This window comes from Electrophorus electricus, chromosome 3 (genome assembly GCF_041902795.1).
Source record: "Electrophorus electricus isolate QZ-2024a chromosome 3, ASM4190279v1, whole genome shotgun sequence".
Classification (NCBI taxonomy): Eukaryota; Metazoa; Chordata; class Actinopteri; order Gymnotiformes; family Gymnotidae; genus Electrophorus; species Electrophorus electricus.
Window position 1 is genome coordinate 450,453 of NC_137499.1, and position 24,087 is coordinate 474,539.

At 44.4% G+C, this 24,087-nt stretch overlaps 1 protein-coding gene and 1 long non-coding RNA gene across 8 annotated transcripts in view; one reads left to right on the plus strand and one right to left on the minus strand.

Annotated features, from left to right (window-relative positions):
• Positions 1-16,698, minus strand: part of dok4 (docking protein 4) — a 34,524-nt gene extending 17,826 nt beyond the window's left edge. For 6 of the 7 annotated variants that reach the window (XM_081708747.1, XM_027012834.3, XM_081708741.1 and 3 more), the window contains exon 1: positions 16,454-16,697. The gene's annotated coding sequence lies outside the window, so the exon portion shown is untranslated. Of the gene's footprint in view, positions 1-16,453 lie in introns of all 7 variants that reach the window. The other variant, XM_081708744.1, reaches the window with a different exon arrangement.
• Positions 16,699-20,535: 3,837 nt separating this feature from the next.
• On the plus strand, positions 20,536-23,933 carry LOC145657109 (uncharacterized). Its single transcript, XR_014122959.1, has 4 exons — positions 20,536-21,042; positions 21,470-21,545; positions 21,674-21,891; positions 21,989-23,933. It is a non-coding gene; the product is annotated as an uncharacterized LOC145657109 (long non-coding RNA).
• Positions 23,934-24,087: the final 154 nt, after the last annotated feature.

Sequence of the window (24,087 nt, forward strand, 5' to 3'; positions counted from 1 at the left end):
TTATTTAATGTACCTTGCGTTACCATGGGAATAGCAGCACCTGAGCCAAGGTGAGGTTGTACTAGGTCAGAGAGCAGATCAGTGACAGAGTGCAATAAACCTGGTTCTGAAGACCAGTGAAGAACGTGACGAGAGCTACAGAGACCTGCAGCGTGAAACTCCAGACACAACCCCTCATTTTCACCCATTAACTTGTCACACACTAAAGTCTTAAAGGCTTTGCAAACTACTTCCTTTGAAAGTTCATTCTCATGCAGTCTTATTAAAAACAAGATAAGAGTTACGGCCCACAGATGATTCTGGAGGTCTCACACATGATGCCTCAGGGTTTAGTAGCGAGTAGAAATAAACGAATCCATCAACTTAATAAGGGAAGTGCTGACTCTCCTGCAGGACAGGGGCGGGGCCAGTCACCATGGTAGCACTCAGCCACCTGGACACCCTGGCCATACAATGGGTCTGTGAAGAGGAAGCGTCTCTCTTTCCCACCCTAAGCCAAGACAGAGCCTCACTACGTGCCGCGCTTAATGGAGAGGTAATGCAAAACCTTCCAGCAGGCGGTGACCTCTCAGTCCTGCAGGACAGCAGACAGGCTGAGCGACTCTGAGCAGGACAGCAGACAGGATGAGAGACTCTGAGCAGGACTGCAGGTGGAAAGCTCTGAGTGCATGACAGGCTGCTATCTTCACCACACCTCCTTCCTTTCATTTAGATAAGCATTCTTCAGACCTGCTGTAGTAAATATACATATTTTTAAGCTCCATGAACTCACAACTGCTGTCAAGCAAAAACACTTCTTCAAGCAAAAAAAAAATCAACAAAAAAACCCAAATACAATTTCTATATACATAATATGCACTCATGAATCTATAAAATTTTATACTTTCGTCATACAGTTGGGTAATGCATTTTTATGATGCATTTTGAAAACAATAAACAAGTTACTGGCTAAAAGACCCGGCCACACGGAAGAAAAAACTCAAAGCTGCACAGACAGCAGAGTGCTGGGTGTGAGCTCTGATGAGCAGACAGGCCTGGGAGTTCTCTCCTGAGGGCAGCGCTAGACACACCGACATGCCGTGTGAACCAGTGTGAGAATGTGGAGGGGTTGATATCATGTTGAGGTGATGTCATGAGCACTCTCACTCGGAGTGTCTCAGAAGAACAAGCAAGGTGGAGAAAAAAAGAGGAATAAAGTGACTGATCAGGATATGTGACAAAACCAGGTGTGTATGTGTATGTGTGTGTGTCTGTGTGTGTGTGTGTGTTTGTGTGTGAGTGAGTGAGTGTGTGTGTGTGAGAGACTGTCTGTGTGTGTGTCTGTGTGTCTGAGTGTGTATGAGTGTGAGTGTGTGTGTCTGTGAGTGTGTGTGTGAGTGTGTGTGAGTGAGTGAGTGTGTGTGTGTGTGTGAGTGAGTGAGTGTGTGTGAGTGAGTGACTGTGTGTGTGTGAGTCTGTGTGTCTGTGTGTGTGTGTGTGTGTCTGTCTGTGTGTGAGTGTGTGTGTGTGTGTGCGCATGTTTGTTTGAATCTCAGTTTCCGGGCTCACAAAAGTTGGATAAGGATTCATTCTTTCTTTCTCTCTCTCCCACACACTCACTTTCACTCTCTGTATGTGTGTGTTCCACCATTTCAGAAGCATTTCAAAATAAAACATTTTGAAATTGAGAACCCATAAAACCAAAAGGCCTGTAAGTCTGTTGGTCTACTTGAGTCTTCCAGGCCTCCCTTCTCCTCTGGTTCCCCTCCCTCTCTCTCATGCTGGTTCTATTCTGCTGTACTGCGAGCCAATTTTCCCTTTACAACTGCAAAACATCCTCTGATTCTAGGGGAACACCTCTTCCTTGAGAGTCTGAGGGGTATTATATGACATTCATTACCCAGAGGAGGAGGCAAGCTGTCAGGCTGGCCCTCCCACCCTCTCTGGGGCTGGCAGCTGACTGGCACACACTGGGCAACCGGCAGCTGGCACACAAGAAGATGGCACAGGAAGGAAAGAGCCAAGAGAAGAGCAAAAAAAACTCCTCACAAGTGGGTTAGGGGCAGAAAGTGGGTGACAGAACATATAAAATATAAATCTAAGGGAGAAAAATGAAGAATGAAGGAGTAGTGACTGACACATATTACATTTGTGATGTGCTTTACAATACATTTTAAAAGAGTAGATGAGCTTTGATATGACTTCATTAAAGTCTAGCCTGCATTATCCTAACTATGCTGTGACTGACTGAAACAATACTGGGGGTGCCTGCCATTGGGCACAAAGCTCACAGCACAAAAAATAAACTCATTTGTTATATTTGAATATTGTAGCCTTCTTTGACATCAGTATCGCAAAGGCTGATATTGTAATAATGATTAAGAAACAATATATTGTACAGCCTCTTAGCTTATTCAGTTAGGTTGTAATGTATTTACATGTACTGCCCTTTGTAAAAATTTATTTACAAAGTCCTGCCACCCTGAACACTGCTGCCTCCTGCTCTGGTTCTAACCAGAACCCTCAGAGAACAACAAACTACAAATACCACTGAAGAAACAAACAGCAGTACTTTATTCTTTTGCTTTCTCTCTATTCTATCTCTCTGTATCTATTCTTTCTATATTATATATCTATATCTCTATTCTATATCTCTATTTTACATCTGTGCTATCTACATCTACAGCTTTATTCTATCTATATATCTATATCTCTATTCTATATCTCTATTTTACATCTGCGCTATCTACATCTACAGCTTTATTCTATCTATATATCTATATCTCTATTCTATATCTCTATTTTACATCTGTGCTATCTACATCTATATATCTATCTCTACCTTTCTGTATCTATATTCTATGTCTAGTCTATCCATGTCTTTATTCTATCCCTCCATATCACTCTATTCTATCTATACCCTATGTCTCTGTTCTATATCTCTCTTTCTATATCTATTCTATATCTCTCTATTCTAATCTCTCTATATCTTTCTATGCTGTCTATCCTACTACATCATTGATCTGACCACAGTCTAGTTCTTCTGTAATAGAAGAGAAGTGATGAACCAGAGAACACAAGCACCAAGGTGAAACAAGCGTGTGATTACTATTTAGTGTCTTCAACTTAATTTCCTTTGGCATAAAAAACTCGGTCCTAAAATTAAAAGTTCAGTTCTAAAATTAAAGTTTTCCTCTGGTTTGTTTGCAGGCCTTGTAAAAACATCACTGCATAAATGATTCAACTTAGAAAAAGTTGGACTGTTGGGCCATATCAGCCTTGGCCAAACTGCTTTTTTATTCATATCTCTGATAAAAGAACAAGTTTTACTGGATCAGTTTACACCAGCACAATTGGCCTGGGTCAGCGCCGGGTCTCTCAGAGTCAGCGCCAGGGCCCAGCGCTAATTAAGAAAACCTCAGTGGAAATCGATCGGTTTGGGTTCAACCAATGCAAAGTCTGTTGATTAAAGTGTTGAGTGAGATTGGGTCTTCACTTTAGTACATGATCCAGAGGGTGTGCAAAGCCCGTGAGAAGCCAGAAAAACTTAGAAACAAAGACCTTTATGTTTACAATAAAATACACGTGGGCCCATTAATTCATGTGAGATTGTGTTTCAGTACAGACACACATGCAGGTTATGAGGAGGGCTCAGAGGATTGGGTGCGTGGTGAGCGCACGTCACTGCTTTTTGTTGATTTCTTCATGGATAGAGAAAAAGTGAGAGAGATACAGAAAGATGGATGAAATTGCTTTGTTCTGTGGAGAGACAATACCACATGAATACAAATTCACTCAAATGTACAGCACTTCTGCCCATAACCAGAGGGACTAGAGAGACAGAGCTGAAACAGATGTTTGGAAACAGCACTCGAGAAGAAGATAAAAATAAACCCTGAGCAGACAGTGTTAGAATGAGAATAAGAGGAGAAAGATTGAGAATATGAGGAGAATTGAGTTTCTCATGGGTTTCATTCCATTAGGAGAGTCAGGTATTAGTGGTCAAGGACATTTTCTAAATTGTTTTGGGGTTTTTTTAGGCTGAATTTTTCTGTTGTTCAGGCACTTTTTTGCCCACATTATCTGCACAGCAAGAATTACCATCACCATGGTGACAAGATAAAATCCCATGGGGGGGAGGGGAGAGAGAGAGAGGAAAGAGCACAATCAGGAGGACAAGACACAGTAGGGACTCAGCTGGTGTCATAATTGGCCGATTGAATTTCCTCTCCTCTCCTGCAGTGATGCAACTGTGCAAACCACCTCCCTGCAATTTATGTGTGTGTGTGTGTGTGTGTGTGTGTGTGTGTGTGTGTGTGTGTGTGTGTGTGCGTGCGCGCGCATGTATGTGTGTGTTCCAAACTCTAATGGAGGATACTGCATCTACAGTCGTTGATGCTCAAACCCTTTCACACTGAATTAAGACACTTGGTTGTCTGTCAGGCCGTGAGACACTGCGGGTCCGCGGGTCCACGGCTCGCTCTCTCTCTCTCTCTCTCTCTCTCTCTCTCTCTCTTCCATATCCCTGGCTACTCCTAATCCTTCTATCGTGTCCTACACAAACCCTTCTGCATAATCCACACCTCACATCCAATTAGGAGCCTACGGTGTCATTCAAGGCCCATTCACAGTGACTTGCATAATTACTTATTCAGTCAGAGATAAAATACAGAATCAGGAAACAGATGAAAACAGGGAGGTAAGAACAACTGTGATGGGTAGCGTGTTTTCATTCTGGGGCTGTTGTCAGGCCTTCTGCATTTAAGAGGGTTTCATGTTCATTTTGTGCAGAGAGAATCATGCCCTGGAGCTGACCTGGGCAGGGGTGAAAGGTCACGCTTCATTATTAATCCAGTGTGGGCTGAACTGGAGGGGATGTGACCCCTCAACAACCCCCATCTCAGAGGAAATGGCGAATGGAAGGAAATTCTGAGAGAAGCGACTGAGGCAAAAAAAAAGTGGTAGGGAGAGAGAGGGAGAAAGAGAGAGAGAGGGAGAAAGAGGGAGAAAGAGAGGGAGAAAGAGAGAGAGAGAAAGAGAGGGAGAAAGGAAGAGAGAGAGAGAGAGAGAGAGGGAGAAAGGAAGAGAGAGAGAGAGAGAGAGAGAGAGAGAGAGAGAGAGAAAGAGAGGGAGAAAGGAAGAGAGAGAGAGAGGGAGAGAAAGAGGGAGAAAGAGAGGGAGAAAGGAAGAGAGAGAGAGAGAGAGGGAGAGAAAGAGAGGGAGAAAGGAAGAGAGAGAGAGAGAGGGAGAGAAAGAGAGGGAGAAAGGAAGAGAGAGAGAGAGAGAGGGAGAGAAAGAGAAAGAGGGAGAAAGGAAGAGAGAGAGAGAGAGGGAGAGAAAGAGAAAGAGGGAGAGAAACAGAGAGAGAAAGAGGGAGAGAAAGCGGGAGAAAGAATTGGACAGGGAGTGAGATATGGAGGAGAGACAGAAAGAGAGAAAAATTATTTTTCCAAAAGAAAACAGAAGGAGGGTAAGATCATGGACACAACTGATACAGTAGGAGTCTATGATGAGAGATGGTGCATAGTTTCTTTGGCAAAACTCAGACTTAAATTAAGTCCATTTAAGCGCCATCTTTTTACCGCCCATCCTCAATGCATCCCAGAATGCATCGGTTCTGGCTAGGTCAAAAGTGTGCCTCCTTTTTCTTTCCAGTAAGTGCCATAAAAACACTGTCATCATCAAAAAGTAAGTGAAGAATGCAAATGTAAACAGAGCAAACATGCAGGCTCAGAGTCTACCATGGCCAAGTGGATAACATCAAACAAGCTGACGAGACAACACTCATCTAGGACACACAGAGGTGACCCACAGGCATCAGACCCAGAGCCATCAGCCAACCCTATTCGTCATGCCGCAAACATTACATTCCACTCGGTATATTCCATCATACCCCACACATTATACACTATATACTGTAGCATATTCCACATATCATATTCCATGTCATTATACAGAATATTCCACACAAGATAATCCACACAACATACCACATACATCATATACCACACATTATACTCCACATATCATACCCCATACATTATACCCCACACATTATGACCTACATATCAGTCTATACATCATACTCTACACATCACGCACATACACACACATACCCAACACATACCCCACACAACATACCCAATACTCTAAACCCCACACAACATACCCCATACCACATACCCAACACTTCATACCCCACACCACATACCCAACATGCCCCACACATACCCAACACTCCAAACCCCACACCACACACCCAACACTTCGTACCCCACACCCAATACTTCAAACCCCACACAACATACCCAATACTCCAAACCCCACACAACATACCCAACACTCCAAATTCCACACCACATACCCTTCATACCCCACACCACATACCCAACACTTCATACCCCACACCACATACCCAACACTTCATACCCCACATGCCCCACCCAACACATACCCCATACCCAATACTCCAAACCCCCACACAGCATACCCAATACTCCAAACCCCACACAACATACCCCACACAGCATACCCAATACTTCAAACCCCACACAACATACCCAATACTCCAAACCCCACACAACATACCCCACACAGCATACCCAACACTCCAAACTCCACAGCACATACCCTTTATATCCCACACTACATACCCAACACGCCCCACACATACCCCACACAGCATACCCAACACTCCAAACCCCACACAGCATACCCAATACTTCAAACCCCACACAACATACCCATTACTCCAAACTCCACACAGCATACCCAACATTCCAAACCCCACACATATACCACACACATCATACTCCACATATTATGCCCTACATATCAGTCTATACATCATACTCTACACATAGAGTGTATAGAGTATGCTCAACACATATCACACATATACACATACCCCATACACACATACCCAACACTTCATACCCCACACCACATACCCAACACACCCCACACAACATACCTAACATATACCCCACACAAAATACTCAATACTTCAAACCCCACACAACATACCCATTACTCCAAACTCCACACAGCATACCCAACATTCCGAACCAACACACAACATAGTCAACACTCCAAACCCCACACATATACCACACATCATACCCCACACATTATGCCCTACATATCAGTCTATACATCATACTCCACACATCACACACATACCCAAACCCCATACACACATACCCAACATATACCCCACACAACATACCCAACACGTCATACCCCACACCACATACCCAACACATACCCAACGCATACCCCACACAGCATACCCAACACTCCAAACCCCACACAACATACCCCACACTCCACCCCCACAACATACCCCACAACATACCCCCACAAAATACCCAATACTTCAAACCCCACACAACATGCCCAATACTCCAAACTCCACAAAGCATACCCAACATTCCAAACCCCACACAACATACCTAACACTCCAAACCCCACAGAGCAGACCCCCAGAAAAACCTTGGTAAACCATATCATACAGAATTACTTCACCTCTCTGATCCCTGCAACAGTGTGCATGTGGCCACTTTAAATCAGGTTGTGTAATCTAAGCCTTAACTCATAATCTGAGACTTAACTCCGCAAGCAAAGGAAAGTAAAGAGATGAAGGGAAAATGAGAAAAGGCTCACGTACACGCTGACACAGAAACGCAATAGCAGCCCGAGTGCTGGCGGCTGGAATGTGGAGATGGGATTTGGTGTGCTGGAAGAACACCAGCTCTGACTGGGATCTGCCCTGCCTGTGGAATATTCCATATACCCAGTGTTACATATCTATCTGTCTGCATCTTTCTCTCTCTCTCTCACACTCACACACACACACACACACACACACAGAACTTGAGATTGCTGGTAGACGAGACATCATGTCTGCAAACCACTATCTAACTCAGATATGCACCAGCTATAAACACACACATACACACACACAAACACACATTCACACACACAAACACACACGTGTGCGCACATACATACATACATACACACACACACTGTGTTTTGCTGGACACAGACAAGCCTTTTCCTGGATTGGATAACAGTCGGCAGATATAAAAGTATTAAATTGTTTGCAGACAGTTCCATTGACCCAGTGCCATCTGAGCTCCATCTTCTTCCTTGTGTTACTGAAGGTATTTGTTCATACACTTCATACATGCAAACAGTTAATAAAAAATTTAATATTACACTATCCTCTGAACACACACACACACACATACAAGACAGGGACAATGAGCGAGATGAGCTAAATTATCCACTTGCTATTCACCAATGTAAGCAACACAAAACATGCTTTTAAGAGAATGATAGTGAACAGAGAGAGAGAGAAAGTGTGTGTGTGGTGTGAGTGTGTGTGTGTGTGTGTGTGTGTGTGTGTGTGTGTGTGTGTGTGTGTAAAAGCTTCTGGGCAGGTACTTAAGAGATCTGACCTGAGTGCTTCTGGACTCTGTCAGAAACAGAATCAACTATTCAATCAATATCACACACACACACACACAATCACACATCCTCCTCCCTGAGACATCTTCTAAACTACACAGTAAACAGCAACACGTATAAACCTCAGTAACTGCGGTATGAGCGGGTGATAACAGCACCCTGAGGCTGGAGGAGTGGTGTGTGTGGCTGGACCTGCTAGCCTGGGCTTCTTCTCATCAGGGAAGGGTTTCGAGGGACCTCATCACGTTTGCACAGTTTTAACTGCAGCAGTACAGAGAGGAATTATAATAAAGTTATCAGCAGTCCCTGTGTCTGCACCTCTTCATAACAACACTCCTGCGAATACACATCAAACACAAACAGCTGCAAGCAAGCGTGTGTGTGAGCGGCGGGGGGTGTACACCTGTGTGTGAAACAGGAAAAGAGACATAAATACAGAGAGAGAGAGAGAGAGAGAGAGAGCGTGAACATGAATACAGGTCCTGGTGGTATCAAAAGCTCCTAGTTTACAGGCAGCACTGGGCTGTCTGTCTGACCTGACCACCACAAATATAAACACACAAGCATCAGGCAGGACAGAAAGAAAGCGCACAATCATAAGGCACTTGACACATACACAGACAACCTCAGATATACAGTTATACACTGAAAATGTACAACATAGTGATTAACAACTGACAACTGCTCCCATATTGACTGACCAAATTAGTACTTATTGTAGTGTATTATTTATGTTGTTTGTATTTTATACTTCTAGGCATCAGTAGTGATCCCTGTATCTCTACAGTATTCTAGCTCATTGGTATGTTGGGCTGTAACCTACTACACTGTACTAGGATGTATTCTATGAGGAAATGACAAAGCACTTTTTTAAGTCGCTCTGGATAAGAGCGTCTGCTAAATGCCATAAATGTAAATGTGAATTAACATCACAGAGCACAAGGTGAGGGAGAACGGTCAAGAATAGTGCAGAACCTGCAAAGGAGAAAGAGAGAGGGAGGGAGAGAGATGGAGAGAGAGAGGGAGAGGGAGGGAGAGAGAGAAGGGGGGGTGGGGGGGTGAGAGTGTACATATTTACAGGAGCACCAGATCTCTGGCAGTGTTGACACAAACATACAGCGTTTGGCTGCAGGGTAAACACACTGGCTGTCAGCACGTCTGGCTCCTGGGGAGAACAGGAAGTTCGTCTGGGCCCTTCCTGTCTCTCTTCTGTCATCAGCCTCTCTTCCACCTTCCCTCAGTGTTTGCTTTGAACCACCTATTATTACAAAGGCCAAGGAGACATTCTACAGCTCTGCGCAGCCGAATGAGGTCAAAGGTGTGAGAGGTCAAAGGCTTTCATTAAGCACCCAAATCAATGGGCTTTTCCCAACACGTCACATGATTCTCTGCGTAGAATTAAGTGAGGTGAGGAAGTTCTGGGAGAGGCACACAAATGCTCCATCTGGATTTCTCTCCTCGTCCTGTCCTTAAACGTCCGAGGACAAACGTCTGGACTTCCCTCCTCATCCTGTCCTTTCACATTCCAGGAAAATGTCAGTTTGTGCCACTACATCATTTTAAAAACATGGCTGAAATGATCTCTAATGCTGGGGAGAGAATACTGGGTTTATAATATTGCCTGTAAAAGCACTAATATTGGAAATATTCATAATTACAGGGGTGGGTGACACTGCTAAAAATCCATACCACAGGAAATCTTTATTACTGTACACATTTCACCATTCTGGTTGGCATGTGAGGAAGGTTTAAGGCTTTGGTGTAGTATGTTCATGGTTCATCAACCAGCCAGTACAACAGATGTGTCTTATTGGCATGTGGTGATCATTACAGTAGTACTGGCTGCTGTGGCTGATGTCATAGAAGGCCACAGAGGCCAACCAGCACTGCTCTGACTGATGTGGAAGGCCAGAGAGGCCAACCAGTGTGCTCTGACTGATGTGGAAGGCCAGAGAGGCCAACCAGCACTGCTCTGACTGATGTGAAAGGCCAGAGAGGCCAACCAGCACTCAGGTATGAGGTGTGAGCCTCCCGTGCTCAGACACCTGTTCTGTGAGAGTCTGATAAATGACAATCACATAATCTAACAAACAGAACCTCATTTTAATGAGAGAAACTCAGGTACATCCTCATCCCTGTCATATTCACCAGGGAGTTGTAATCTCAGTTCCAACACACAGTTGTATAATTGCAGTGTGGCACTCTGTCCACATCCTGGAGGGTGACATGCTGCATCCATCACTGTACCACTGAATGACTCTAGAAAACCATCAATCTGGTCTGTATTGTCAAGGACACTGAGTGTCTTGATTGTTGCCAGATGAGTTTGTCCCAACACCATCACACAAATCACAGTCATTCCTGCCATTTTGAAAGGTATCAGTCACTTTAATAGCAATTAATAACTGTAAACACAAGACTGTTCAGAATAGACACAGTTACCCTCACTGACACAGAGGCTGTAGGTGAGGATGAGTAATGTTGATGAAACAACAACTATTTATTCTACTTCTCCGTCTCTCACACGCACACACACACACACACACACACACACACACACACACACACACACACACACACACACACGAAGCTGGCCTTGACAGTCCATCATAACTGACATTAAAAAGACAGGAGAGAGAGAAGAGATTAAATATAGAAGAAACTGAACAGGAGATCCAGCATAGGATGTTGTCTGGTCATTCATGCTAGAGTATCAGACATATAATATTATTTATATATATATATATATATATATATATATATATATATATATATATATATATATATTCTATGACCACTCTTTCACAATTTGAGCCCGATGAATCCTGGCATTGTCATCTTGGAATATGCTCGTGCTATCAGGGAAGAAAAAATCCATTGATGGAATAACCTGGGCGTTCAGTATATTGAGGTAGTCAGCTGACCTCATTCTTTGGGCACATAACGTTGCTGAACCTAGACCTGTTCAACTGCAGCAACCCCAGATCATAGCTCTGCCCCCACAGGCTTGTACCGTAGGCACTAGGCATGATGGGTGCGTCACTTCAGCCGCCTCTCTTCTTACCCTGATGCACCCAAGTGGTTTTCTTAAGGCTACACAGCTGTTTAGTCCCAATCCCTTGAGTTCCCTTCGCATTGTGCGCGTGGAAATGCTCTTACTTTCACTATTAAACATATCCCTGAGTTCTACTGTTGTTTTTCTATGATTTGATTTCACCTCACATTTAAGTGATCGACGATCATGATCATTCAAGATTTTTTTCTGTTCTTAACCCGATTTTAGTAGTTTCAGCAATCTCCTTAGATGTTTTCTCTGCTTGATGCATGCCAATAATTTGACCCTTCTGAAACAGATTAACATCTTTTCCACGACCACAGGACGTGTCTTTTGACATGGTTGTTTAACAAATGAGAAGCTACTCACTGCATCAGTTAGGGTTCAGTAACTTGCTGCCAGCTGAAACAATCACCCCTGCAGTAATGATCCAGTGGGAGGCTCTTGCCTATCTACTTAGTTAATCCAGGTGCTGACCTTTTTTTGGCCAGGCAGTGTATGTATATGTTTTGCAACGGACCTCCAATAACCTCAGCAGGAGAGCAGGAGGAACTGCGAGAACGCCACACGCTGATGTGGAGCAGGTGACTCCTCCCTGGGCGAAGGCCAGCAGCCTCTTTGTGGCCTAATTGGTTTTAAACTTCTTTTTACTCATGTTCTTCCATTTTGCATGTCAGAGGAAGAGTAACCACACTGATTTTGCACTGTGAGGGTCATAAAGGCAGCTGTGATATCCCGTAATGACAGAATGGCACTCTACCCTACACAGTAGCATCACTGAGGAGGAACAGAACACTGGAGGCACAGGAGCACTTCCAAACTGACCCCTAACCCTAACCAGGTTAAAGTAACTGAGGAACATCCATCATCCTACATATTCATAGTTCAGAGCGAACAGTGTCAGGAGGTCTCTGCAAGGTGGTCTTTCTCTGCAATGCGGTCTCTCACTGCAATGTGGTTGGTCTCTTACTGCTAGGTAGTGTCTCACTGCAATGTGGTTTCTCACCAAAAGGCGGAGTCTATCTTTTGCATACATTATGGATGCTGTCTGAACTCTAAAACCTCAGAGACAAAATTAAAACTAGAAAATGGTGTACAAGCCTTTTCTAGAGTGAATGGCACACCGGCAACAGGAGCAATGCAGCAACACAGAGGGATGCTGGGCAGAGGTGGGATTTAGTGGTTTAGTAGGGTTTAGTAGGGTTTAGTGGTTTTAGAGGTGATCTTTACGGCTTAGTGGTGATCTTAATGGTTTAGTGGTTTTAGAGGTGATCTTTACGGCTTAGTGGTGATCTTAATGGTTTAGTGGTGATTTTAATGATTTAGTGGTTTTAGAGGTGATTTTAATGGTTTAGTGGTGATCTTAATGATTTAGTGGTTTTAGAGGTGATTTTAATGGTTTAGTGGTGATCTTAATGGTTTAGTGGTTTTAGAGGTGATCTTAATGGTTTAGTGGTTTTAGGGGTGATTTTAATGGTTTAGTGGTGATCTTAATGGTTTAGTGGTTTTAGGGGTGATTTTAATGGTTTAGTGGTGATCTTAATGGTTTAGTGGTTTTAGAGGTGATCTTAATGTGACTCTGCCATCCTACACAAATGATGAAGTATAATGTTTTTGAATATCAGGTTTTATTGTGACAGGCTCTACCAGCCCACCACGCGGTGGTGAATGTAATACAGCAGACAGTAGGCCAGAAGGGAGGACATCTTCATCCTTTTAAGCACTTCAGACTCCAAAACATGTGAACACTTTAGATGGTACAGATTATCATAAACTGGTCATGGCGAGTAAAAGAGCAGCTATGAAACATGAATCACTGACAGGAAGAGTTGAGATAAACAGGAAGGGCTGAGATAAACAGGAAAACTAGCAGTTTCTCATCTTATGGAAACATGGCAAGGAAGTACCACACTGGAGAAACACGTGACAGTGAGGATCAGTTTAACCTGACCATGAAAGGCACTCTGAGCACACCAGGTGACCTGGTGTCAGAGGTCAGTAGGTTTAAAAGCAGGAGAGAGACAGCAGACTACTGCAGCAGGGTGGAGTGGCACAGGTGTGGCCCACGTTTGGCACAGGTACAGCACAGATGTGGCCCAGGTGTGGTCCAGGTTTGTCCCAGGTGTGCCCCAGGTTTGTCCCAGGTGTGGCCCTGGTTTGGCCCATGAGAGAGAGAGAGAGAGAGAGAGAGAGAGAGAGAGAGAGAGAGAGAGAGAGAAAGAAAGGAAGAAAGACAGTAGTAGTGCGTGCTGGCCTGAGTGATCAAAGGCAGCACTTTGCCCCTGCTGCTGTATCTACCCCTACATGTACCCCTGCATCTACCCCGGAAATGACTCCTACATCTGCCCCTACATCTACCCCTGCAGTTATGCCCCTGTTAGCATGAGAGACAGATGCACTACATTGTACTCAGTGAGCAGGAAGGGCAGACAACACGCTCCCTAAATTAGCTGCAAAGATTTACTGAATTTCTATTTCATAAATTTCAGTTTTACAAAATTGCCGGATAGTTTGAAAATTGCTTCATTGCATGAGTTACAAAACTTTAGACAGCAGAAAGAAGACGCCACACAGACAGGAAAAAAAGCAGAGAAACGTAGAGAGAGAGAGAGAGAGAGAGAGAGAGAGAGAGAGAGAGAGAGAGAGAGAGTATGCATGGGAGCACTCTGGATAAACTCACCAGACTCAGGCATGTTTGCTGAGTCTGGTGGCACAGGCTAGACGCCATATCGCCAAGCGACTCTGTAATTTACAGAGGTGGAATGCAGCAGGCAGGCGCGGGTACTAATTACAGACTGTTCATCTCTCTCTCTCTCTCTCTCTCTCTCTCTCTCTGTCATTTTATATCTGTGAATCACTGCAGGACAGAGAGGTATACATATGTGACCACTAGTGCAACAGAATAACATAAAGACCAGTGTAATAGATTTGTTATTCATTACAGCTTCCCCTTTCTGTGACATGACTCATGGCTACACTTACAGCATTCTGCTCACTACCAGTGTCAGTCTGTCTGCCACTTCCAGCATGTTAATACCTGACAGACATTACAAAGCTTTAGATATCTGTTGCCAAACATTGCACACATTATTGATGTCCATGTGTACAGACTGCATTCTCTGAAACCAATCAATAGTACCCTGACCCACACATACTTAGGAGGAGTCTATAATGGGTTCTGATTTTTTCCTACACCCAGGCAGTATAAAGACAGACAGACACACACACACACACACACACTCACACACTCACACACTCACACACACATCTAAATAGCTGTGCTGGTCATCTTTATGCCTCATAGTAGCAGAGTCTGTGTTTTTTGTCTGCACTGAAGTCTGTGTGACATCACAGAGCGAGAGAAGTGATCCCCTATCCAGGGTGACATCACAGAGTAGAGTGATCCCCTATCCAGGGTGACATCACAGAGTAGAGTGATCCCCTATCCAGGGTGACATCACAGAGTAGAGTGATCCCCTATCCAGGGTGACATCACAGAGTAGAGTGATCCCCTATCCAGGGTGACATCACAGAGTAGAGTGATCCCCTATCCAGGGTGAGCTTATGCCCTGGTCTCTACCTGCACCAACATACACCCAGTGAATGAGGGAGTGAAAGAGAAAAGAAGCAGGAAGCCTAGTGCTTATGCAAAGGTTTCCCCAAAGCACCAGGAGTGTGTGTTTACATGCATGTGTGTGTGTACACATCTTCAAGATGAGAGTAAAAGAGACTGTAAATCTGTGATCACAGGACTGTTACATAATTCATGTAATGCAGACCTTATAGACACACACAGCTTGTCACAGACATTCTAGTTTTCTTTGCCCTTTGACCTAGACAGTATGGCTGTGGCCTCCTGGTGATCAGTATGCAGACTTGATGCAAAAAAAGCCTCCTTTTGCAATCTTAAAAGTGCTGGTTGAGACAAGCCACAATAAAACACGCATGGAGAGAGAGAGAGGCGCGCGGGTGGGGGGTACACATAATATTTAATGGTTTCAGTGTCTCTTGGGAGACGTAAGCTAATTATCGACACTGGCTATTTTCCTTTATCCTACATTCATTCACCATCTCGGTTTATAAGCGTGGTTAGACGGGTCTTATCAGTAATAGCGCCATAATAATTTGGTTCTTCCGTAACCTTCCGACTGACCCGGGCATCGTTTACCTACCGAGGAGATGCATCACACGAATTTATCATCCGCTCCGAGAAGAGATAAGAGCAGGCGGGTATTTCATTAAGGAAGGTGAAAGACGGTCGTTTATCAGTAAGGACAACACAACCAATAAACTGTTCTGTGTTAATTAATTAAGACGTGAAGCTCTCGATTTGTGATAAAACACACACACGCTGTGCAGAAAGCGCATTTATGAAGCTGGAGGTTGAGGTTGGAGTGAACAGAACCTCCCGACACGCGCTAACGAGCCTTGACTGCTGGAGCAAAGGGGAAATGCGCCCTGCTCGTGCGCACGGATGCGCCGTGGCAACCTGTCAGTAAGGACCGACTTTAAGATACCGGTCAGTTAATGACACCTGGCTGGAGAACATATCGGACCGGAACAGTAAATCCTCTTCTATAATCTTGCATATGATCATCTTCATATGCGCGTACAAACCTTGAGATGTGTATTTTAAAAAGCAGAAACAGAATAACAGCGCTAGAGATAGTTTACCAAGTTAATGAAAAGATAAAGTAAAAAAACAAAACAAAAACAAAAACCCTGAGCTGTAGTGCTTGAAGTTTGCATTGCTCCGCGTGCATAAAGGCTGCTGGGATTAACTCCGCTGCAGCGAATATCAAACATGCTTAGAAGATTTTATTAATCAGAACAATTTGCATGCTAACTGCTGCTGACATGAGACAGCTGCAAATTATATAACCGAACAACAACAAAAGATTAACCATTTCAGGCCCGATTTAATTTACACGCTCTTTTTCCTACCTAGATGTCGCGTGTAGAGGTGCGGGAGTGACGTTCCGATGGAAAGCCTCGAGAGAACAGCCTTTCTCTAACAGAGCAAAGGCCAGCGAGTGCGCTCTTAACGGCGAAACGTGCTTCAAGCCTGTCAGCAGTAATCCGGATGACGCTAAAGGTGAATAGAGCTCCGCGTAGATGTCGCGCGACCGCTCGGGATTAAGCAGAACGACGTCTGCGCGTTCGCGCGGCGATAGCGTCCACGGCGGTGTGCGCGCTGAGTTGCATCCAGATAAACCAGACACGTCGGTTCAACCCTTACCGTAATGTCTAGAGAACACGTGCCGCTGAAACATTTCAAACATATTACTAACATTGATGTGGCCTTGTTTTCGACGAATTGTTTATTAAGAAACTTAATTCATTATGATGACTTGAACGATGAGAGGGATTATAACATAAATATGGACATAAAAACAAGAAAACATAGAAAACAAGGAAAAAATACACATTATTTATCTATATGAATTTATATGAATGTTAAAAATTCTCAAAGACACTAACTGTGATCACTCACTAGCTAACATGACATATAATATAAATGTCTACGTTTGGAAACCTGCTGTGTGGGCCCAACCACTATGTTTAGGTATAGTCAGGCATATCATGACACATAATGTGATTTTATACACTTCATCATCATACTGACATTGTCCTTCAAGAATTTACTGGCATTTCCATGTTTAAAACCTGCCTGACTCTTAATGAGTCATTTTGGAGGCAAACAGGTTGTAAATATTTAAATTTTATGTTTAACCTGGTTGTCTGTCTCCTTATGAGTAGGCATGTGCAATAACAACACTCTGGTAAAATAATGCCAAGCCAAATTTTGACTATGATGATATCAGATTTCTGTTCTTTTCTATTTAGGAAAGAAGAGACTAGTGGCTTCTGGGTAGTTTATGTGGATGAGGTGATGTCATACCAGAATGTTGGAGGCGGTGAAGTGTTCTGATCCTCTGGTAACCAACAGAGGGTAGAAGATGATGAAGGTAGAAGATGATGAAGGTAGAGGATGATGAAGGTAGAGGGTGAAGTGCAGGAAATTTGGTGATAGAGATCAAAAAGGCAACCATATCAGAGCAATCGGGCACCATGCTCTCCTAATCCTAAACCCTAACTACCCTAACCTAACCCTAAACCCTAACCTTAACTACTCCAACGCTAATCCCTAACCCTAAACCCTAACCCTAAACCCTAACTCTAACCCTAACCTAACCCTAACTACCCTAACCTTGAACCCTAACTACGCTAACCCTAACCTAACCCTAATCCTAAACCCTAACTACCCTAACCTAACCCTAACTACCCTAACCCTAACCTAACCCTAACTACCCTAACCCTAAACCCTAACTACCCTAACCTAACCCTAAACCCTAACCTTAACTACTCCAACGCTAATCCCTAACCCTAAACCCTAACCCTAACCTAACCCTAACTACCCTAACCCTGAACCCTAACTACCCTAACCTTAACTACCCTAACCCTAACCTAACCCTAACTACCCTAACCCTAAACCCTAACTATCCTAACTCTAAACCCTAACCCTAACTACCCTAACCCTAAACCCTAATCCTAACCTAACCCTAACTACCCTAACCCTAAACCCTAACCCCAACCCTAACCCTAACCACCCTAACCCTAACCACCCTAGCTACCCTAACTCTAAACCCTAACTACCCTAACCCTAAATCCTAACCTAACCCTAACTACCCTAACCCTAAACCCTAACCCCAACCCTAACCCTAATCTAACCACCATAACCCTAACCACCCTAGCTACCCTAACTCTAAACCCTAACTATCCTAACCCTAAACCCTAACCCTAACTACCCTAACCCTAATCCTAAACCCTAACCCTAAACCTAAACCCTAACCCAACCCTAACTACCTTAACCCTAAACCCTAACCCTAACCTAACCACTCTAATCCTAAACCCTAACCCTAAACCTAAACCCTAACCCAACCCTAACTACCTTAACCCTAAACCCTAACCCTAACCTAACCACCCTAACCCTAACTACCCTAAACCCTAACAACCTAACTACCATAACCCTAAACCCTAAGTTGGGCGTGATGGCTCAGTGGTTAAAGTACTTGACTTGTTGCTTGTTCAAGCTCCACCACTGCCAAGTTGCTGATGTTGGGCCCCTGAACAAGACCCTTAATCCTCAATTGCTCAAGTTGTACTCAGTCATAATTTTAAGTCGCTTTGGATAAAAGCGTCAGCTAAATTCCGTAACTGTAAATGTAACACACTAACTACTCTAACCCTAACACTACAACCTCAACAAGGCAGCTCACTGGTCCTTTCTCCAGGTGCAAGAGCACAACATATCACTAAAACAAGTTTTCAGAGGAAGAAAACAATGTTCTGACTGGCCTCATTATCAGAACATTTAAAGTGTTTAGAGTCAATCATTTGAACTGTAAAACACCTAAAGCAGCAAGGAAACCATCAGAAATAGAGAAGTTCTCACTGATATGATGGTTCACTCTAAAGGAAGCACATGTGCAATACTTCTGTGATGATGGTCACATTATGTGGAATCAGAGGAGAGGGGGGGCCATGGGGAGGGTGGGCGGTGTGGTTTGATAAGAGGGGGGCCATGGGGAGGGTGGGGGGTGTGGTCTGATAAGAGGGGGCCATGGGAAGGGTGGGGGGTGTGGTCTGATAAGAGGGGGTGTGTGTGGGGGGGTGTGGTTTGATAAGGGGGGTGGGGAGGGCCGCGCAACATGGGGAGGAATTTCTCCAGGGGAGAGAGGAGCCGTTGTGCTGATAAGAGCATGTGATAACTCTGACAGAGAGAGAAAGAGAGACACACAAGGGCAAGTGACAACAGGCAGCAGCTAATGCTCGAATGCACACGCACGTACACACACACAGACACACACACATGGACACACGCACACACAGACACGCACGCACACACACAGACATGCGCACACGCGCACACACACACACACACACACAAAGACACGCACACACACAGACATGCACACACACACACTGGTTTACGGTTTATTTTAAAATAAATTAATGAACAGGTCACCTCCATACATACATCCCTTCTGCACACACACAAGCTTGTGATTATACTAATTAAAGACAGCATATATAATAACAGGATGTATCAGTGAACTCATTGGTGCTGATCCCTGCAAGTATCATCATTGGTCCTGGTACAGGCTACACCTGTTTGATAAAGTGTACAGGTACATGCCCATTACTCACACATTATGCTGATCAAGTATGCTTTGTGTGGTGGACAATCCTTGACACACCCAGTGACACCGTCACAGCGGTGGGTGTTAAGATGGTATACTGGTCACAGCAGTGATGCTGGGTTTTGTACACACATGCCAACAGCACTGCTGGGTGTCTAACAGACACCTACAAGGTGTTTGTTCACTATTCTATTAAACTGACTGGTCAATATATCATAGCTGCTTTTCTTAATTTGTACCTCTAAGAACAGAAATGGAGAGCAGTACTGGTCCGTCTCGCTGAGTGGGGTCTAGCTGTTCTGGAACGCTTTAAGTCCAGCAGCAGAAGATCCCAGTCTAGAGCTGCTGAGGTCAGCTGCACATCCATTTAAGAGGAAGGTAGTTCATAATATCCACTAAAAACTGAACACACTGTGTGTTCAAAATACACTGTATTAGTCCTCTCTTTTATAACATTTCTTCCAGTATTTCTCACAGACACTCTCTCTATCTCTCTCTCTCTCTCACATACGCACACACACAAGCACACACACACACACACCAACCACCTCTCCCTCTCTGGTTTAATTGAGTGCAGGGGACAAACACTTAGGAGACACAGCAGCAGTCTAAAAGCATCCAGTGTGAGATTTTCCATAAATGAGTGTAATCAGGACCATATGGCAGCTTCTAAGAGTCTGGGCAATGGAAAAAGGCTCACACACTTCTCCACAGTTCACACACCACCCCATCACCAGTAGCCCCCCACCCCACACACACACCAGTAATACACTGCTCTCCTGTTCTGAACTTCACATGCAGTTTTTATGTTCTCTACAAAAATCACAATGCAGCCAACGACCTAGCAGAACATTCACAACTGTTTATTTCAGCAAGAGTGAGTGAGCAACAGAAGAATGAATTGCAAAAGAGTGAACAGAAGAGTGAAGAACAGAAGAGTGAGCATCAGAAGAGTGAGCATCAAGAGTGAACACCAGTTGAGTGAACAGAATAGTGAACATCAAAAGAGTGAACAGAAGAGTGAACACCAGATGGGTGAACAGAATAGTGAACATCAGAAGAGTGAACATCAGAATGAGTAGAAGACTGAACAGACGACTGAACATCAGACGATTGAACATCAGAAGAGTGAACAGACGACTGAACATCAGACGAGTGAACATCAGAAGAGTGAACAGAAGAGTGAACACCGGATGGGTGAACAGAATAGTGAACATCAGAAAAGTGAACATCAGAGTGAGCAGAAGAGTGAACAGAAGAGTGAACATCAGAAGAGTGAACACCAGATGAGTGAACAGAATAGTGAACATCAGAAGAGTGAACAGAAGAGTGAGGAGAAGGACTGTTTCCTTTCACACTCATTTCACACATGTGCCAGGGAGTGTCTGAGTGAGAATGACACTAGTTATGGAAAATAAGATCTAGAGGAGTAGAAACAGAAATTCCCAAAAAGAAAGAAAAACCAGATATACGGATGCTAATATCTTATATAATCAATACACATATGCCAATATCTTACATAATCAATACACAGATGTAAATATTTGTTTCCTGTTTGGTCAGGCCTCACTAAACAGCCACTCATGTCTCTGTTCTCCACCTGTAGCTCTTTCAGTTCCGGACTAGTGTCCAGGTGTGTCTCTTGCACCTGTATTTTTGAAAGCTTCTAAAATCTAGTTGTGTTTCGCCATAACAATCTTTACCTGCGTATCTGACTGCTACCTGACTCTGCTAATGTTGCGTTCTTTGGCTCAAGCGTGCTGTTTGCCCAGACTGATCAGCCTGCAGAATCACATTTTCTTGGCCCCTGCGCTATCAAGTTTGGATCAAATGTAAGCGTCCAAAACTGAAACAGTGTTCACCATAAAAACCAAAATGCTTTACAATTTGTGACCTCGTTTAAAAGCAGCATCCCATCAGCAGAGTGATTCTCTTGTAAGAATCTTTATTTAATCTGCAGTGAGGAACAAAGACCTCAACAGCAAGGTAACGTGATCCGCACAGGGGCTCTCCGCCACGCTAGAGGAAGCTCTGTGCCTTACAGATGACGTTCTGAGACATTCACAGCCTTCGCTGGATTCCAGCACAGCTGATGTGATATGCACCCCGATGTTGAAACCTCTGCACCAACATGAATCCTTCACTTCAACATATGGCTTCTCTTTTATGACCTTTTCGGTAATTCTGGTTTGATTCTCTCATCTTCATCTTCGTCTTCTCTCCTCTGTTGTCAGTCGTCTGTTTACCGGTACTTTTTGTCTCCCTTCAATCATAGTGCCACAAGCAAGTTCTGGGATGTCCACACTGCCCCCCAGGCAGTAGCCAAGGGACCTGGAACACCGTTCAAATGGAGGTTTACTGAGGCTGCCTGCTAGGCACCATGAGTTAGGCGTGTTTCCTTTCAGGCTCGTCAATGTTGTTCCTGAACAGTGTGTCGACACGCATGTCCTGAATGATAGACACAGAATGGCAGTGACCTGTGAGAGTGAAAATGAAGAATTAATAACAAACAGATAAACAAATAGAATGCACAGTCCCTCATGCAAGAAAACAGGACATGCACACTTTCTAGACACACACACACACACACACACCCCAACTTCCCAGAACCATTATCTATTAGCCTTTATCTATTAGCTTTTCTCTCCATAGAATAATCAACCAGCTCTAAACTGCACACAAACGTGGAGCAGCAGTCTAGTTTGCATAAACGCATATATTCACATATGGAGACAAAGTGTGGCCATGTAGAAACGCTTTTGAAGTTTTGGAGCAGTTTGCTAAAAATTACTAAGAAAAATGTGCAAACAGCTCTCATGCAAATGAGGAAAGAATGGAATGTGCGGGAGAAGGAGGAACCCGTCCTGCTGTCTGCTAAATTAGGTGGGAATGCTGTGCGCATTTATCGCCAGATGGTTGATGCTGCTATTGAAGCCGTCGCGCTGTTCGGAAATGATGAGTTGATACCCACCTTGTAGCCACAAGCAAAACGCATTAAATGTCTTGCACACACGCAGCTCAGGCTGACGTATTCATTGCACATTTGTGGTATTTTGCCAGCCTAAGTCGTTTTTTGTCAACCTAATCTTGTAGCGTATCATCACAGTAACACGTCTCAGAGATAATCAGAGCGTCTATTATGTTTGGGGAAGATGGATGGAGGCAGAGAGAAAGAGAACCCAGCCTGTGGGTTTATGGGTAGGGCTTTCTGACAGCCACCCAGACCCTGGCCATGAATCTCTCTCCCGCACTCTCACTAATGGACCACACAGAAGCAAAGTGCTGCTCTTCAGGAAAGACTAAGATCATCCATAACCCCCTCCAAAAAACACCCATTCATTTGCATACACTGTAGTTTTAAAGAACTGAATGAAAGGTTTGTCCTTCAGTCTTTTTGGTTTCTATGAACAGGTTGGTTTGACCTCAGAGAGGTCAGATAAAGATGAATCCAGAGTGCAATGAATTCTCTCCCACTCTTCTGTCTTAGTGTAGCGTGAAATAGCCGGCGCCCCTCGTAATGGACTGTTATGATAGAGTCTCTCACTGTAGTCTCATAACTGATGCTTACCGAGCCCTGAACCCACATCACACTCAGTAGCCTTTTAAATAGCATCATTCCAAGCCCAGTTAATCAGGTAGCGATCATTTGTATGAATGTTACCTGTTTTACCGCCTGTATCCTCAGAACAGGTCAAAGGTCCAGTATCTTTCATTTACACAGCATTCTGTTAATTGGTCCAGGGAAAAGTTCCTTTGCCAAAAGCATTTCTGCCTCATTCTCTGGCTACATGTGTCCTGTTTCTGTAGCTCTGTTGCTCCTGTCTCGCCCTGGTACCCCATATAAACACAGATCATTATCCTCTAGAGGATCCTTATTACAAGCCGTCCGGACGACTCTGTTCTTTACGGCTTGGCACCAAACCCGCAGGGCTGCCAGTAATCAGCAGTCCGAGCTGTCTCCCAGTCCCCTCCTCTAGCTCCCCTCTGTCTCCCAGTCCCCTCCTCTGTCTCCCTGTCCCCTCCTCTGTCTCTCCTCTGTCTCCCAGTCCCCTCCTCTGTCTCCCTGTCCCCTCCTCTGTCTCTCCTCTGTCTCCCTGTCCCCTCCTCTATCTCCCCTCTGTCTCCCTGTCCCCTCCTCTGTCTCCCTGTCCCCTCCTCTGTCTCTCCTCTGTCTCTCTGTCCTCTCCTCTCTCTCCCCTGTCTCCTTGTCCCCTCCTGTCTCCCTGTCCCCTCCTCTGTCTCTCCTCTGTCTCCCAGTCCCCTCCTCTGTCTCCCCTCTGTCTCCCTGTCCCCTCCTCTCTCTCCTCTGTCTCCCTGTCCCATCCTCTGTCTCTCCTCTGTCTCCCTGTCCCCTCCTCTGTCTCTCCTCTGTCT